Source organism: Mesoplodon bidens (genome assembly GCF_964165515.1).
Source record: "Mesoplodon bidens genome assembly, contig: HAP1_SCAFFOLD_59, whole genome shotgun sequence".
NCBI lineage: Eukaryota > Metazoa > Chordata > Mammalia > Artiodactyla > Ziphiidae > Mesoplodon > Mesoplodon bidens.
Genome location: NW_027671484.1, coordinates 2,102,063 through 2,121,582, shown reverse-complemented (window position 1 = coordinate 2,121,582; position 19,520 = coordinate 2,102,063).

Sequence of the window (19,520 nt, the reverse complement as noted above, 5' to 3'; positions counted from 1 at the left end):
GTAAGTACCACAATTTTTTGAACCATTTTTATATTTCCTGGGATATTTAAGGTGTACCCAAGTTGAGGTTCTTGTAAGCAGTGCAGCCTTAAATTTGGGCGTGGCTCTGTCTTATTGATTTTCAGTTCTCCAAAGGTATATTCCCTAGACTGGAAGTGCCCTTGGCTCTGTAGCTCTGTTGTTTACTTGTTTTAGGGAACACAATGCACTCCTCCAGTGAAACAGTTGGCTATTTACATCCCGCCCATCAGCATAACAAGGCTCCCTGTTCTCCAGCGCCTGTCTTGCCTTTCTGGTTTTTACCCATTTTGTGGATGTCCCTTTTGACCAGTTGGAAGTGATACTTCTTTGTAGTGCAGATTTGCATTGCCCGCTTGCTTGCTTGGCCAAAAAGGGTGTATGCGTTTTCTCCTGAATATATTCAGGAGAAAACGCATACACACTTTTTGGCCAAGTGCGTCATTCTCGAAGTTGTGCCCCTCTTCCTGTGCTTTAAAGGCGATTCCAACGTACCTCTTGAAATCTGTATCCTGCTCTTCTGCCTCGATTTAAGTCCGCCTCGTTCCCTTCCCTCAACAGATTTTAGCAAGATAGTTGTCCTTTATTACTCTGCCTTTTTTGTGAATTGCTGTGGCCCTGAGCTCCATTTTTCAACTCGTTTTTTGTGAGCTGAACGCAAGTCCAAAATTTTGGTTCAGGACCTATACTGGTTCCCGGTGGGAGGCTGAGACTTTGGTTAATTCTTCTTCCTCCCGGGAATTTAGAGTGACATGTGCCCGTCCAAATGCCTAACAGCTAGTCTCTCATTGGTTCTCCCTCTTCCCTTCTATCCTCTGGCAAATTGGCAACCTGTGCAAACCAGGAGCTTAAAGGGGCTGTCTCTCCAAGTAGGGAGATTGATAGTAAAGCAGTTGGAAAGTCAAAACGGAGCACCAGGAGAGGGACTATTCGTTGAGTTTTAGAAACCGTTTGTATTCACAGTGTGTCCATTCTCTAGGTTTCCCATACATGTTATAGCTGCAGTAATATTCCCTTCAACCTGCAGAGTTGCGACCCATGGAATGGGGACCATGCATTATTGCTTTAAATGCTCTGCATTTGCTCACCCAATCTCACCAGTCCTCTCAGTCCCAAGTGTCTAGCCTTATACCACATCCAGCTGTGATTGTAGATAGGGTCATTCCAGGTTTCATCAGATACCCTGAAGGAATTGTACAGAATTTCCCTGTTTTTGGTTGTGTTTTTGAAATTCCTTTTTATAGTGGCTTTGAGCTGATTCTCGCTGCCATGTTTATGACAGTCTAGACACACTTGATTGCCTTATGGAGACATGTCAATACATAGGTTTTAAGATTCTTACTAGTCAGATCTATTCCTCTGGGGGTAATATGGGGTTTTGAGTTCCTTTCACTGAGGAAGGTGTAGGTCTTGTCTATTCTAAAGTTGGTTATACAAAGGGTACCTGTGCTTATATCAAACTCTGGTTTTATGCATCACCCCACCTCTCCTTCCCCCTTAAGCAGGCATAAGAGTGTTTTCTAAATGTGAGACTCTGTTCTCTTTCCTAACTCAGTTCATGTGTACCCATGGTTACAGGATCTTCATAAGTGATATCTTATGATAAGTTTCTTTTTCTGTGTGACTTATTTCACATAGAATCATCGTACCTAAATCCACTCTCTTTGCTGCTCCTGGTCTTTGACATTGATTTAATGGCTGAGGGATATTCCATCGTACGTAAGTACCACAATGTTTTGAAACATTTTTATATTTCCTGAGATATTTAAGGTGTACCCAAGTTGAGGTTCTTGTAAGCAGTGCAGCCCTAAATTTGGGGGCAGCTCTGTCTTATTGATTTTCTGTTTTCCCAAGGTATATTCCCTAGACTGGAAGTGCCCTTGGCTCTGTAGCTGTGTTGTTTACTTGTTTTAGGGAACACAATGCACTCCTCCAGTGAGGCATTTGGCAATTTCCTTCCCGCCCATCAGCATAACAATGCTCCCGTTTCTCCAGGGCCTTTCTTTCCTTTCTGGTTTTTACACATTTTGTGGATGTCCCTTTTGACTGGAGGCAAGTGATACTTCTTTGTAGTGCCGATTTGCTTTGCCTGCTTGCTTGCTTGGAGAAAGAGGGCGTATGCGTTTTCTACTGAATATATTCAGGGGAAAATGTATATGCACTTTTTGGCCCAGTGAGTCATTGTCGAATTTGTGCACCTCTTCCTGTGCTTTACAGGAGATTCCAACGTACCTCTTGAAGTCTGTTTCCTCCTATTGTGCATCGCTTTCAACTCTGCCTCGTTGCCTTCCCTCAACAGATTTTTGGACGATAGTTGTCCTGTATTACTCTGCCAGTTTGTGAATTACTCTGCCCCTGAGCTCCATTTTTCATCTCGTTTTTTGTGAGCTGTACGCAAGTCCAAAATTTTGGTTCAGGACCTATACTGGTTCCCGGTGGGTGGCTGAGAGTCCGGTTAATTCTTCTTCCTGCCGGGAAGTTAGAGTGACATGTTCCCCTCCAAATGCCTAACAGCTACTCTCTCATTGGTTCTCCCTCTTCCCTTCCATCCTCTGCCAAATTGGCCACATGTGTGTACCAGGAGGTTAAATGGGCTGTCTCTCCAAGTTGGGAGATTGATAGTAAAGCAGTTGGAAAGTCAAACCGGATCACCAGGAGAGGGACTACTCGTTGAGTTTTAGAAAACTTTTGTATTCACAGTGTGTACATTCTCTATGTTTCCCGTACATGTTACAGCTGTAGTACTATTCCCTTCAACATGGAGAGTTGGGACCCATGGAATAGGCGCCATGCATTTTTGCTTTAAGGGTCTGCATTTGCTCACCCAATCTCACCAATCCTCTCAGTCCCAAGTGTCCAGCCTTATGCCACATCCAGTTGTCATTGTAGATAGGGTGATTCCAGGATTCATCAGAGACCCTGAAGGAAATGTAAAGAATTTCCCTGTTTTTTGGTTTTGTTGTTGAAATTCCTTTTTATAGTGGGTTTGAGCTGATTCTCGTTGCCATGTTTATGCCTGTCTAGACACACTTGATTCCCTTACAGAGACATATCAATACCTAGGTTTTAAGATTCTTACTAGTCAGATCTATTCCTCTGCGGGAAATATGGGGTTTTGAGTCCCTTTCACTGAGGAAGGTGTAGGTCTTGTCTATTCCACAGTTGGTTTTAGAAATGGTACCTGTGCTTATATCAAACTCTGGTTTTATGCATCACCCCACCTCTCCTTTCCCCTTAAGCAGGCATAAGAGTGTTTTCTAAATGTGAGACTCTGTTCTCTTTCCTAACTCAGTTCATGTGTAGCCATGTTTACAGGATCTTCATAAGTCATATGTTATGATAAGTTTCTTTTTCTGAGTGACTTATTTCACTTAGAATCATCGTACCTGAATCCACTCACTTTGCTGCTCCTGGTCTTATGACATTGATTTCATGGCTGAGGGATATTCCATCGTACATAAATACCACAGTTTTTTGAACCATTTTTATATTTCCTGGGATATTTAAGGTGTAGCCATGTTGAGGTTCTTGTAAGCAGTGCAGCCCTAAATTTGGGGGTGGCTCTGTCTTATTGATTTTCAGTTTTCCCAAGGTATATTCCCTAGACTGGAAGTGCCCTTGACTCTGTAGCTCTGTTGTTCACTTGTTTTAGGGAACGCAGTGCACACCTCCAGTGAGGCAGTTGGCAATTTACATACCGTCCATCAGCATTACAAGGCTCCTTGTTCTCCAGGGCCTGTCTTGCCTTTCCGGTTTTTACACATTTTGTGGATGTCCCTTTTGACCGGTGGGAAGTGATACTTCTTTGTAGTTCAGATTTGCATTGCCCGCTTGCATGCTTGGGCAAAAAGTGCGTATGCGTTTTCTCCTGAATATATTCAGGAGAAAACGCATACGCCCTTTTTGACCCAGTGCGTCATTGTCGAAGTTGTGCCCCTCTTCCTGTGCTTTAAAGGCGATTCCAACGTACCTCTTGAAATCTGGTTCCTGCTATTCTGCCTGGCTTTCAAGTCCGCCTCGTTGCCTTCCCTCAACAGATTTTTGGACGATAGTTGTCCTTTATTACTCTGCCAGTTTGTGAATTGCTGTGGCCCTGAGCTCCATTTTCCAACTCGTTTTTTGTGAGCTGTAGGCAAGTCCAAAATTTTGGTTCTGGACCTATACTGGTTCCCGGTGTGTGGCTGAGATTCTGGTTAATTCTTCTTCCTGCCGTGAAATTAGCGTGACATGTGCCCGTCCAAATGCCTAACAGCTACTCTCTCATTGGTTCTCCCTCTTCCCTTCCATCCTCTGCCAAATTGGCAACCTGTGCGAACCAGGAGGTTAAAGGGATTGTCTCTCCAAGTTGGGAGATTGATAGTAAAGCAGTTGGAAAGTCAAACCGGAGCACCAGGAGAGGGACTACTCGTTGAGTTTTAGAAACCTTTTGTATTCACAGTGTGTCCATTCTCTAGGTTTCCCGTACATGTTATAGCTGTAGTAATATTCCCTTCAACATGGAGAGTTGGGACCCATGGAAAGGGGGCCATGCATTTTTGCTCTAAAGGGTCTGCATTTGCTCACCCAATCTCACCAATCCTCTCAGTCCCAAGTGTCCAGCCTTATGCCACATCCAGCTGTCATTGTAGACATGGTTTTTCCAGGTTTCATCAGAGACCCTGAAGGAAATGGAAAGAATTTCCCACTTTTTTGGTTTTGTTTTTGAAATTCCTTTTTATAGTGGGTTTGAGCTGATTCTCTCTGCCATGTTTATGCCAGTCTAGACACACTTGATTCCCTTACAGAGACATATCAATACATAGGATTTAAGATTCTTACTAGTCAGATCTTTTCCTCTGCGGGAAATATGGTGTTTTGAGTCCCTTTCACTGAGGAAAGTGTAGGTCTTGCCTATTCCACAGTTGGTTTTGGAAATGGTACCTGTGCTTATATCAAAGTCTGTTTTTATGCATCACCCCACCTCTCCTTTCCCCTTAAGCAGGCATAAGAGTGTTTTCTAAATGTGAGACTCTGTTCTCTTTCCTAACTCAGTTCATGTGTAGCCATGTTTACAGGATCTTCATAAGTCATATCTTATGATAAGTTTCTTTTTCTGTGTGACTTATTTCACTTAGAATCATCGTACCTGAATCCACTCACTTTGCTGCTCCTGGTCTTATGACATTGATTTCATGGCTGAGGGATATTCCATCGGACATAAATACCACAGGTTTTTGAACCATTTTTATATTTCCTGGGATATTTAAGGTGTACCCAAGTTGAGGTTCTTGTAAGCAGTGCAGCCCTAAATTTGGGGGTGGCTCTGTGTTTTGATTTTCAGTTTTCCCAATGTATATTCCCTAGACCGGAAGTGCCCTTGGCTCTGTAGCTCTGTTGATTACTTGTTTTAGGGAACACAATGCAGTCCTCCAGTGAGACAGTTGGCAATTTACATCCCGCCAATCAGCATAACAAGGCTCCCTGTTCTCCAGGTCCTGTCTTGCCTTTCTGGTTTTTACACATTTTGTGGATGTCCCTTTTGACCGGTGGGAAGTGATACTTCTTTGTAGTGCAGATTTGCATTGCCCGCTTGCTTGTTTGGCAAAAATGTCGTATGCGTTTCCTCCTGAATATATTCAGGAGAAAACGCATACGCCCTTTTTGGCCAAGTGCGTCATTGTCGAAGTTGTGCCCCTCTTCCTGTGCTTTAAGGGCGATTCCAACGTACCTCTTGAAATCTGTTTCCTTCTATTCTGCCTCGCTTTCAAGTCCGCCTCTTTGCCTTCCCTCAACAGATTTTTGGACGATAGTTGTCCTTTATTACTCTGCCAGTTTGTGAATTGCTGTGGCCCTGAGCTCCATTTTTCAACTCGTTTTTTGTGAGCTGTATGCAAGTCCAAAATTTTGGTTCAGGACCTATACTGGTTCCCGGTGGGTGGCTGAGAATCTGGTTAATTCTTCTTCCTGCCGGGAAATTAGAGTGACATGTGCCCGTCCAAATGCTTAACAGTAACTCTCTCATTGGTTCTCCCTCTTCCCTTCCATCCTCTGCCAAATCGGCAACCTGTGCGAACCAGGAGGTTAAAGGGGCTGTCTCTCCAAGTTGGGAGATTGATAGTAAAGCAGTTGGAATGTCAAACCGCAGCACCAGGAGAGGGACTACTCGTTGAGTTTTAGAAACCTTTTGTATTCACAGTGTGTCCATTCTCTAGGTTTCCCGTACATGTTATAGCTGTAGTAATATTCCCTTCAACATGGAGAGTTGGGACCCATGGAATGGGGGCCATGCATTTTTGCTTTAAATGGTCTGCATTTGCTCACCCAATCTCACCAATCCTCTCAGTCCCAAGTGTCCAGCCTTATGCCACATCCAGCTGTCAGTGTAGATAGGGTCATTCCAGGTTTCATCAGAGACCCTGAAGGAAATGTAAAGAATTTCCCTGTTTTTTGGTTTTGTTGTTGAAATTCCTTTTTATAGTGGGTTTGAGCTGATTCTCGCTGCCATGTTTATGACAGTCTAGACACACTTGATTCCCTTACAGAGACATATCAATACCTAGGTTTTAAGATTCTTACTAGTCAGATCTATTCCTCTGCGGGAAATATGGGGTTTTGAGTCCCTTTCACTGAGGAAGGTGTAGGTCTTGTCTATTCCACAGTTGGTTTTAGAAATGGTACCTGTGCTTATATCAAACTCTGGTTTTATGCATCACCCCACCTCTCCTTTCCCCTTAAGCAGGCATAAGAGTGTTTTCTAAATGTGAGACTCTGTTCTCTTTCCTAACTCAGTTCATTTGTAGCCATGTTTACAGGATCTTCATAAGTGATATCTTATGATAAGTTTCTTTTTCTGTGTGACTTATTTCACTTAGAATCATCGTACCTGAATCCACTCACTTTGCTGCTCCTGGTCTTATGACATTGATTTCATGGCTGAGGGATATTCCATCGTACATAAATACCACAGTTTTTTGAACCATTTTTATATTTCCTGGGATATTTAAGGTGTAGCCATGTTGAGGTTCTTGTAAGCAGTGCAGCCCTAAATTTGGGGGTGGCTCTGTCTTATTGATTTTCAGTTATCCCAAGGTATATTCCCTAGACTGGAAGTGCCCTTGACTCTGTAGCTCTGTTGTTCACTTGTTTTAGGGAACGCAGTGCACACCTCCAGTGAGGCAGTTGGCAATTTACATACCGTCCATCAGCATTACAAGGCTCCTTGTTCTCCAGGGCCTGTCTTGCCTTTCCGGTTTTTACACATTTTGTGGATGTCCCTTTTGACCGGTGGGAAGTGATACTTCTTTGTAGTTCAGATTTGCATTGCCCGCTTGCATGCTTGGGCAAAAAGTGCGTATGCGTTTTCTCCTGAATATATTCAGGAGAAAACGCATACGCCCTTTTTGACCCAGTGCGTCATTGTCGAAGTTGTGCCCCTCTTCCTGTGCTTTAAAGGCGATTCCAACGTACCTCTTGAAATCTGTTTCCTGCAATTCTGCCTCGCTTTCAAGTCCGCCTCGTTGCCTTCCCTCAACAGATTTTTGGACGATAGTTGTCCTTTATTACTCTGCCAGTTTGTGAATTGCTGTGCCCCTGAGCTCCATTTTTCAACTCGTTTTTTGTGAGCTGTACGCAAGTCCAAAATTTTGGTTCAGAAACTATACTGGTTCCCGGTGGGTGGCTGAGACTCTGGTTAATTCTTCTTCCTGCCGGGAAATTAGAGTGACATGTGCCCGTCCAAATGCCTAACAGTAACTCTCTCATTGGTTCTCCCTCTTCCCTTCTATCCTCTGCCAAATTGGCAACCTGTGCGAACCAGGAGGTTAAAGGGGTTGTCTGTCCAAGTTGGGAGATTGATAGGAAAGCAGTTGGAAAGTCAAACCGGAGCACCATGAGAGGGACTACTCGTTGAGTTTTAGAAACCTTTTGTATTCAACGTGTGTCCATTCTCTAGGTTTCCCGTACATGTTATAGCTGTATTAATATTCCCTTCAACCTGGAGAGTTGGGACCCATGGAATGGGGGCCATGCATTTTTGCTTTAAAGGGTCTGCATTTGCTCACCCAATCTCACCAATTCTCTCTGTCCCAAGTGTCCAGCCTTATGCCACATCCAGCTGTCATTGTAGACAGGGATTTTCCAGGTTTCATCAGAGACCCTGAAGGAAATGGAAAGAATTTCCCTCTTTTTTGGTTTTGTTGTTGAAATTCCTTTTTATAGTGGGTTTGAGCTGATTCTCGCTGCCATGTTTATGCCAGTCTAGACACACTTGATTCCCTTACAGAGACATATCAATACATAGGTTTTAAGATTCTTACTAGTCAGATCTATTCCTCTGCGGGAAATATGGGGTTTTGAGTCCCTTTCACTGAGGAAGGTGTAGGTCTTGTCTATTCCACAGTTGGTTTTAGAAATGGTACCTGTGCTTATATCAAACTCGGGTTTATGCATCACCCCACCTCTCCTTTCCCGTTAAGCAGGCATAAGAGTGTTTTCTAAATGTGAGACTCTGGTCTCTTTCCTAACTCAGTTCATGTGTAGCCATGTTTACAGGATCTTCATAAGTCATATCTTATGATAAGTTTCTTTTTCTGTGTGACTTATTTCACTTAGAATCATCGTACCTGTATCCACTCACTTTGCTGCTCCTGGTCTTATGACATTGATTTCATGGCTGAGGGATATTGCATCGGACATAAATACCACAATTTTTTGAACCATTTTTATATTTCCTGGGATATTTAAGGTGTACCCAAGTTGAGGTTCTTGTAAGCAGTGCAGCCCTAAATTTGGGGGTGGCTCTGTCTTATTGATTTTCAGTTTTCCCAATGTATATTCCCTAGACTGGAAGTGCCCTTGGCTCTGGAGCTCTGTTGTTTACTTGTTTTAGGGAACGCAATGCACTCCTCCAGTGAGGCAGTTGGCAATTTACATCCCGCCCATCAGCATAACAAGGCTCCCTGTTCTCCAGGGCCTGTCTTGCCTTTCTGGTTTTTACACATTTTGTGGATGTCCCTTTTGACCGGTGGGAAGTGATACTTCTTTGTAGTGCAGATTTGCATTGCCCGCTTGCTTGTTGGGCCAAAAAGGGCGTATGCGTTTTCTCCTGAATATATTCAGGAGAAAACGCATACGCCCTTTTTGGCCAAGTGCGTCATTGTCGAAGTTGTGCCCCTCTTCCTGTGCTTTAAAGGCGATTCCAACGTACCTCTTGAAATCTGTTTCCTGCTATTCTGACTGGCTTTCAAGTCTGCCTCGTTGCCTTCCCTCAACAGATTTTTGGACGATAGTTGTCCTTTATTACTCTGCAAGTTTGTGAATTGCTGTGGCCCTGAGCTCCATTTTCCAACTCCTTTTTTCTGAGCTCTACGCAAGTCCAAAATTTTGGTTCAGGACCTATACTGGTTCCCGGTGGGTGGCTGAGACTCTGGTTAATTCTTCTTCCTGCCGGGAAATTAGAGTGACATGTGCCCGTCCAAATGCCTAACAGTAACTCTCTCATTGGTTCTCCCTCTTCCCTTCCATCCTCTGCCAAATTGGCAACCTGTGCGAACCAGGAGGTTAAAGGGGCTGTCTCTCCAAGTTGGGAGATTGATAGTAAAGCAGTTGGAAAGTCAAACCGGAGCACCAGGAGAGGGACTACTCGTTGAGTTTTAGAAACCTTTTGTATTCACAGTGTGTCCATTCTCTAGGTTTCCCGTACATGTTATAGCTGTATTAATATTCCCTTCAACCTGGAGAGTTGGGACCCATGGAATGGGGGCCATGCATTTTTGCTTTAAAGGGTCTGCATTTGCTCACCCAATCTCACCAATCCTCTCTGTCCCAAGTGTCCAGCCTTATGCCACATCCAGCTGTCATTGTAGACAGGGATTTTCCAGGTTTCATCAGAGACCCTGAAGGAAATGTAAAGAATTTCCCTGTTTTTAGGTTTTGTTTTTGAAAGTCCTTTTTATAGTGGGTTTGAGCTGATTCTCTCTGCCATGTTTATGCCAGTCTAGACACACTTGATTCCCTTACAGAGACATATCAATACATAGGTTTTAAGATTCTTACTAGTCAGATCTATTCCTCTGCGGGAAATATGGGGTTTTGAGTCCCTTTCACTGAGGAAGGTGTAGGTCTTGTCTATTCCACAGTTGGTTTTAGAAATGGTACCTGTGCTTATATCAAACTCGGGTTTATGCATCACCCCACCTCTCCTTTCCCCTTAAGCAGGCATAAGAGTGTTTTCTAAATGTGAGACTCTGGTCTCTTTCCTAACTCAGTTCATGTGTAGCCATGTTTACAGGATCTTCATAAGTCATATCTTATGATAAGTTTCTTTTTCTGTGTGACTTATTTCACTTAGAATCATCGTACCTGTATCCACTCACTTTGCTGCTCCTGGTCTTATGACATTGATTTCATGGCTGAGGGATATTGCATCGGACATAAATACCACAGTTTTTTGAACCATTTTTATATTTCCTGGGATATTTAAGGTGTACCCAAGTTGAGGTTCTTGTAAGCAGTGCAGCCCTAAATTTGGGGGTGGCTCTGTCTTATTGATTTTCAGTTTTCCCAATGTATATTCCCTAGACTGGAAGTGCCCTTGGCTCTGTAGCTCTTTTGTTTACTTGTTTTAGGGAACGCAATGCACTCCTCCAGTGAGGCAGTTGGCAATTTACATCCCGCCCATCAGCATAACAAGGCTCCCTGTTCTCCAGGGCCTGTCTTGCCTTTCTGGTTTTTACACATTTTGTGGATGTCCCTTTTGACCGGTGGGAAGTGATACTTCTTTGTAGTGCAGATTTGCATTGCCCGCTTGCTTGTTGGGCCAAAAAGGGCGTATGCGTTTTCTCCTGAATATATTCAGGAGAAAACGCATACGCCCTTTTTGGCCAAGTGCGTCATTGTCGAAGTTGTGCCCCTCTTCCTGTGCTTTAAAGGCGATTCCAACGTACCTCTTGAAATCTGTTTCCTGCTATTCTGACTGGCTTTCAAGTCTGCCTCGTTGCCTTCCCTCAACAGATTTTTGGACGATAGTTGTCCTTTATTACTCTGCAAGTTTGTGAATTGCTGTGGCCCTGAGCTCCATTTTCCAACTCGTTTTTTGTGAGCTGTACGCAAGTCCAAAATTTTGGTTCAGGACCTATACTGGTTCCCGGTGGGTGGCTGAGACTCTGGTTAATTCTTCTTCCTGCCGGGAAATTAGAGTGACATGTGCCCGTCCAAATGCCTAACAGTAACTCTCTCATTGGTTCTCCCTCTTCCCTTGCATCCTCTGCCAAATTGGCAACCTGTGCGAACCAGGAGGTTAAAGGGGCTGTCTCTCCAAGTTGGGAGATTGATAGTAAAGCAGTTGGAAAGTCAAACCGGAGCACCAGGAGAGGGACTACTCGTTGAGTTTTAGAAACCTTTTGTATTCACAGTGTGTCCATTCTCTAGGTTTCCCGTACATGTTATAGCTGTATTAATATTCCCTTCAACCTGGAGAGTTGGGACCCATGGAATGGGGGCCATGCATTTTTGCTTTAAAGGGTCTGCATTTGCTCACCCAATCTCACCAATCCTCTCTGTCCCAAGTGTCCAGCCTTATGCCACATCCAGCTGTCATTGTAGACAGGGATTTTCCAGGTTTCATCAGAGACCCTGAAGGAAATGTAAAGAATTTCCCTGTTTTTTGGTTTTGTTTTTGAAAGTCCTTTTTATAGTGGGTTTGAGCTGATTCTCTCTGCCATGTTTATGCCAGTCTAGACACACTTGATTCCCTTACAGAGACATATCAATACATAGGTTTTAAGATTCTTACTAGTCAGATCTATTCCTCTGCGGGAAATATGGGGTTTTGAGTCCCTTTCACTGAGGAAGGTGTAGGTCTTGTCTATTCCACAGTTGGTTTTAGAAATGGTACCTGTGCTTATATCAAACTCGGGTTTATGCATCACCCCACCTCTCCATTCCCCTTAAGCAGGCATAAGAGTGTTTTCTAAATGTGAGACTCTGGTCTCTTTCCTAACTCAGTTCATGTGTAGCCATGTTTACAGGATCTTCATAAGTCATATCTTATGATAAGTTTCTTTTTCTGTGTGACTTATTTCACTTAGAATCATCGTACCTGTATCCACTCACTTTGCTGCTCCTGGTCTTATGACATTGATTTCATGGCTGAGGGATATTGCATCGGACATAAATACCACAGTTTTTTGAACCATTTTTATATTTCCTGGGATATTTAAGGTGTACCCAAGTTGAGGTTCTTGTAAGCAGTGCAGCCCTAAATTTGGGGGTGGCTCTGTCTTATTGATTTTCAGTTTTCCCAATGTATATTCCCTAGACTGGAAGTGCCCTTGGCTCTGGAGCTCTGTTGTTTACTTGTTTTAGGGAACGCAATGCACTCCTCCAGTGAGGCAGTTGGCAATTTACATCCCGCCCATCAGCATAACAAGGCTCCCTGTTCTCCAGGGCCTGTCTTGCCTTTCTGGTTTTTACACATTTTGTGGATGTCCCTTTTGACCGGTGGGAATTGATACTTCCTTGTAGTGCAGATTTGCATTGCCCGCTTGCTTGTTGGGCCAAAAAGGGCGTATGCGTTTTCTCCTGAATATATTCAGGAGAAAACGCATACGCCCTTTTTGGCCAACTGCGTCATTGTCGAAGTTGTGCCCCTCTTCCTGTGCTTTAAAGGCGATTCCAACGTACCTCTTGAAATCTGTTTCCTGCTATTCTGACTGGCTTTCAAGTCTGCCTCGTTGCCTTCCCTCAACAGATTTTTGGACGATAGTTGTCCTTTATTACTCTGCAAGTTTGTGAATTGCTGTGGCCCTGAGCTCCATTTTCCAACTCGTTTTTTGTGAGCTGTACGCAAGTCCAAAATTTTGGTTCAGGACCTATACTGGTTCCCGGTGGGTGGCTGAGACTCTGGTTAATTCTTCTTCCTGCCGGGAAATTAGAGTGACATGTGCCCGTCCAAATGCCTAACAGTAACTCTCTCATTGGTTCTCCCTCTTCCCTTCCATCCTCTGCCAAATTGGCAACCTGTGCGAACCAGGAGGTTAAAGGGGCTGTCTCTCCAAGTTGGGAGATTGATAGTAAAGCAGTTGGAAAGTCAAACCGGAGCACCAGGAGAGGGACTACTCGTTGAGTTTTAGAAACCTTTTGTATTCACAGTGTGTCCATTCTCTAGGTTTCCCATACATGTTATAGCTGTATTAATATTCCCTTCAACCTGGAGAGTTGGGACCCATGGAATGGGGGCCATGCATTTTTGCTTTAAAGCGTCTGCATTTGCTCACCCAATCTCACCAATCCTCTCTGTCCCAAGTGTCCAGCCTTATGCCACATCCAGCTGTCATTGTAGACAGGGATTTTCCAGGTTTCATCAGAGACCCTGAAGGAAATGTAAAGAATTTCCCTGTTTTTTGGTTTTGTTTTTGAAAGTCCTTTTTATAGTGGGTTTGAGCTGATTCTCTCTGCCATGTTTATGCCAGTCTAGACACACTTGATTCCCTTACAGAGACATATCAATACATAGGTTTTAAGATTCTTACTAGTCAGATCTATTCCTCTGCGGGAAATATGGGGTTTTGAGTCCCTTTCACTGAGGAAGGTGTAGGTCTTGTCTATTCCACAGTTGGTTTTAGAAATGGTACCTGTGCTTATATCAAACTCGGGTTTATGCATCACCCCACCTCTCCTTTCCCCTTAAGCAGGCATAAGAGTGTTTTCTAAATGTGAGACTCTGGTCTCTTTCCTAACTCAGTTCATGTGTAGCCATGTTTACAGGATCTTCATAAGTCATATCTTATGATAAGTTTCTTTTTCTGTGTGACTTATTTCACTTAGAATCATCGTACCTGTATCCACTCACTTTGCTGCTCCTGGTCTTATGACATTGATTTCATGGCTGAGGGATATTGCATCGGACATAAATACCACAGTTTTTTGAACCATTTTTATATTTCCTGGGATATTTAAGGTGTACCCAAGTTGAGGTTCTTGTAAGCAGTGCAGCCCTAAATTTGGGGGTGGCTCTGTCTTATTGATTTTCAGTTTTCCCAATGTATATTCCCTAGACTGGAAGTGCCCTTGGCTCTGTAGCTCTTTTGTTTACTTGTTTTAGGGAACGCAATGCACTCCTCCAGTGAGGCAGTTGGCAATTTACATCCCGCCCATCAGCATAACAAGGCTCCCTGTTCTCCAGGGCCTGTCTTGCCTTTCTGGTTTTTACACATTTTGTGGATGTCCCTTTTGACCGGTGGGAAGTGATACTTCTTTGTAGTGCAGATTTGCATTGCCCGCTTGCTTGTTGGGCCAAAAAGGGCGTATGCGTTTTCTCCTGAATATATTCAGGAGAAAACGCATACGCCCTTTTTGGCCAAGTGCGTCATTGTCGAAGTTGTGCCCCTCTTCCTGTGCTTTAAAGGCGATTCCAACGTACCTCTTGAAATCTGTTTCCTGCTATTCTGACTGGCTTTCAAGTCTGCCTCGTTGCCTTCCCTCAACAGATTTTTGGACGATAGTTGTCCTTTATTACTCTGCAAGTTTGTGAATTGCTGTGGCCCTGAGCTCCATTTTCCAACTCGTTTTTTGTGAGCTGTACGCAAGTCCAAAATTTTGGTTCAGGACCTATACTGGTTCCCGGTGGGTGGCTGAGACTCTGGTTAATTCTTCTTCCTGCCGGGAAATTAGAGTGACATGTGCCCGTCCAAATGCCTAACAGTAACTCTCTCATTGGTTCTCCCTCTTCCCTTGCATCCTCTGCCAAATTGGCAACCTGTGCGAACCAGGAGGTTAAAGGGGCTGTCTCTCCAAGTTGGGAGATTGATAGTAAAGCAGTTGGAAAGTCAAACCGGAGCACCAGGAGAGGGACTACTCGTTGAGTTTTAGAAACCTTTTGTATTCACAGTGTGTCCATTCTCTAGGTTTCCCGTACATGTTATAGCTGTATTAATATTCCCTTCAACCTGGAGAGTTGGGACCCATGGAATGGGGGCCATGCATTTTTGCTTTAAAGGGTCTGCATTTGCTCACCCAATCTCACCAATCCTCTCTGTCCCAAGTGTCCAGCCTTATGCCACATCCAGCTGTCATTGTAGACAGGGATTTTCCAGGTTTCATCAGAGACCCTGAAGGAAATGTAAAGAATTTCCCTGTTTTTTGGTTTTGTTTTTGAAAGTCCTTTTTATAGTGGGTTTGAGCTGATTCTCTCTGCCATGTTTATGCCAGTCTAGACACACTTGATTCCCTTACAGAGACATATCAATACATAGGTTTTAAGATTCTTACTAGTCAGATCTATTCCTCTGCGGGAAATATGGGGTTTTGAGTCCCTTTCACTGAGGAAGGTGTAGGTCTTGTCTATTCCACAGTTGGTTTTAGAAATGGTACCTGTGCTTATATCAAACTCGGGTTTATGCATCACCCCACCTCTCCATTCCCCTTAAGCAGGCATAAGAGTGTTTTCTAAATGTGAGACTCTGGTCTCTTTCCTAACTCAGTTCATGTGTAGCCATGTTTACAGGATCTTCATAAGTCATATCTTATGATAAGTTTCTTTTTCTGTGTGACTTATTTCACTTAGAATCATCGTACCTGTATCCACTCACTTTGCTGCTCCTGGTCTTATGACATTGATTTCATGGCTGAGGGATATTGCATCGGACATAAATACCACAGTTTTTTGAACCATTTTTATATTTCCTGGGATATTTAAGGTGTACCCAAGTTGAGGTTCTTGTAAGCAGTGCAGCCCTAAATTTGGGGGTGGCTCTGTCTTATTGATTTTCAGTTTTCCCAATGTATATTCCCTAGACTGGAAGTGCCCTTGGCTCTGGAGCTCTGTTGTTTACTTGTTTTAGGGAACGCAATGCACTCCTCCAGTGAGGCAGTTGGCAATTTACATCCCGCCCATCAGCATAACAAGGCTCCCTGTTCTCCAGGGCCTGTCTTGCCTTTCTGGTTTTTACACATTTTGTGGATGTCCCTTTTGACCGGTGGGAATTGATACTTCTTTGTAGTGCAGATTTGCATTGCCCGCTTGCTTGTTGGGCCAAAAAGGGCGTATGCGTTTTCTCCTGAATATATTCAGGAGAAAACGCATACGCCCTTTTTGGCCAACTGCGTCATTGTCGAAGTTGTGCCCCTCTTCCTGTGCTTTAAAGGCGATTCCAACGTACCTCTTGAAATCTGTTTCCTGCTATTCTGACTGGCTTTCAAGTCTGCCTCGTTGCCTTCCCTCAACAGATTTTTGGACGATAGTTGTCCTTTATTACTCTGCAAGTTTGTGAATTGCTGTGGCCCTGAGCTCCATTTTCCAACTCGTTTTTTGTGAGCTGTACGCAAGTCCAAAATTTTGGTTCAGGACCTATACTGGTTCCCGGTGGGTGGCTGAGACTCTGGTTAATTCTTCTTCCTGCCGGGAAATTAGAGTGACATGTGCCCGTCCAAATGCCTAACAGTAACTCTCTCATTGGTTCTCCCTCTTCCCTTCCATCCTCTGCCAAATTGGCAACCTGTGCGAACCAGGAGGTTAAAGGGCTGTCTCTCCAAGTTGGGAGATTGATAGTAAAGCAGTTGGAAAGTCAAACCGGAGCACCAGGAGAGGGACTACTCGTTGAGTTTTAGAAACCTTTTGTATTCACAGTGTGTCCATTCTCTAGGTTTCCCGTACATGTTATAGCTGTATTAATATTCCCTTCAACCAGGAGAGTTGGGACCCATGGAATGGGGGCCATGCATTTTTGCTTTAAAGCGTCTGCATTTGCTCACCCAATCTCACCAATCCTCTCTGTCCCAAGTGTCCAGCCTTATGCCACATCCAGCTGTCATTGTAGACAGGGATTTTCCAGGTTTCATCAGAGACCCTGAAGGAAATGTAAAGAATTTCCCTGTTTTTTGGTTTTGTTTTTGAAAGTCCTTTTTATAGTGGGTTTGAGCTGATTCTCTCTGCCATGTTTATGCCAGTCTAGACACACTTGATTCCCTTACAGAGACATATCAATACATAGGTTTTAAGATTCTTACTAGTCAGATCTATTCCTCTGCGGGAAATATGGGGTTTTGAGTCCCTTTCACTGAGGAAGGTGTAGGTCTTGTCTATTCCACAGTTGGTTTTAGAAATGGTACCTGTGCTTATATCAAACTCGGGTTTATGCATCACCCCACCTCTCCTTTCCCCTTAAGCAGGCATAAGAGTGTTTTCTAAATGTGAGACTCTGGTCTCTTTCCTAACTCAGTTCATGTGTAGCCATGTTTACAGGATCTTCATAAGTCATATCTTATGATAAGTTTCTTTTTCTGTGTGACTTATTTCACTTAGAATCATCGTACCTGTATCCACTCACTTTGCTGCTCCTGGTCTTATGACATTGATTTCATGGCTGAGGGATATTGCATCGGACATAAATACCACAGTTTTTTGAACCATTTTTATATTTCCTGGGATATTTAAGGTGTACCCAAGTTGAGGTTCTTGTAAGCAGTGCAGCCCTAAATTTGGGGGTGGCTCTGTCTTATTGATTTTCAGTTTTCCCAATGTATATTCCCTAGACTGGAAGTGCCCTTGGCTCTGTAGCTCTGTTGTTTACTTGTTTTAGGGAACGCAATGCACTCCTCCAGTGAGGCAGTTGGCAATTTACATCCCGCCCATCAGCATAACAAGGCTCCCTGTTCTCCAGGGCCTGTCTTGCCTTTCTGGTTTTTACACATTTTGTGGATGTCCCTTTTGACCGGTGGGAAGTGATACTTCTTTGTAGTGCAGATTTGCATTGCCCGCTTGCTTGTTGGGCCAAAAAGGGCGTATGCGTTTTCTCCTGAATATATTCAGGAGAAAACGCATACGCCCTTTTTGGCCAAGTGCGTCATTGTCGAAGTTGTGCCCCTCTTCCTGTGCTTTAAAGGCGATTCCAACGTACCTCTTGAAATCTGTTTCCTGCTATTCTGACTGGCTTTCAAGTCTGCCTCGTTGCCTTCCCTCAACAGATTTTTGGACGATAGTTGTCCTTTATTACTCTGCAAGTTTGTGAATTGCTGTGGCCCTGAGCTCCATTTTCCAACTCCTTTTTTCTGAGCTCTACGCAAGTCCAAAATTTTGGTTCAGGACCTATACTGGTTCCCGGTGGGTGGCTGAGACTCTGGTTAATTCTTCTTCCTGCCGGGAAATTAGAGTGACATGTGCCCGTCCAAATGCCTAACAGTAACTCTCTCATTGGTTCTCCCTCTTCCCTTCCATCCTCTGCCAAATTGGCAACCTGTGCGAACCAGGAGGTTAAAGGGGCTGTCTCTCCAAGTTGGGAGATTGATAGTAAAGCAGTTGGAAAGTCAAACCGGAGCACCAGGAGAGGGACTACTCGTTGAGTTTTAGAAACCTTTTGTATTCACAGTGTGTCCATTCTCTAGGTTTCCCGTACATGTTATAGCTGTATTAATATTCCCTTCAACCTGGAGAGTTGGGACCCATGGAATGGGGGCCATGCATTTTTGCTTTAAAGGGTCTGCATTTGCTCACCCAATCTCACCAATCCTCTCTGTCCCAAGTGTCCAGCCTTATGCCACATCCAGCTGTCATTGTAGACAGGGATTTTCCAGGTTTCATCAGAGACCCTGAAGGAAATGTAAAGAATTTCCCTGTTTTTAGGTTTTGTTTTTGAAAGTCCTTTTTATAGTGGGTTTGAGCTGATTCTCTCTGCCATGTTTATGCCAGTCTAGACACACTTGATTCCCTTACAGAGACATATCAATACATAGGTTTTAAGATTCTTACTAGTCAGATCTATTCCTCTGTGGGAAATATGGGGTTTTGAGTCCCTTTCACTGAGGAAGGTGTAGGTCTTGTCTATTCCACAGTTGGTTTTAGAAATGGTACCTGTGCTTATATCAAACTCGGGTTTATGCATCACCCCACCTCTCCTTTCCCCTTAAGCAGGCATAAGAGTGTTTTCTAAATGTGAGACTCTGGTCTCTTTCCTAACTCAGTTCATGTGTAGCCATGTTTACAGGATCTTCATAAGTCATATCTTATGATAAGTTTCTTTTTCTGTGTGACTTATTTCACTTAGAATCATCGTACCTGTATCCACTCACTTTGCTGCTCCTGGTCTTATGACATTGATTTCATGGCTGAGGGATATTGCATCGGACATAAATACCACAGTTTTTTGAACCATTTTTATATTTCCTGGGATATTTAAGGTGTACCCAAGTTGAGGTTCTTGTAAGCAGTGCAGCCCTAAATTTGGGGGTGGCTCTGTCTTATTGATTTTCAGTTTTCCCAATGTATATTCCCTAGACTGGAAGTGCCCTTGGCTCTGTAGCTCTGTTGTTTACTTGTTTTAGGGAACGCAATGCACTCCTCCAGTGAGGCAGTTGGCAATTTACATCCCGCCCATCAGCATAACAAGGCTCCCTGTTCTCCAGGGCCTGTCTTGCCTTTCTGGTTTTTACACATTTTGTGGATGTCCCTTTTGACCGGTGGGAAGTGATACTTCTTTGTAGTGCAGATTTGCATTGCCCGCTTGCTTGTTGGGCCAAAAAGGGCGTATGCG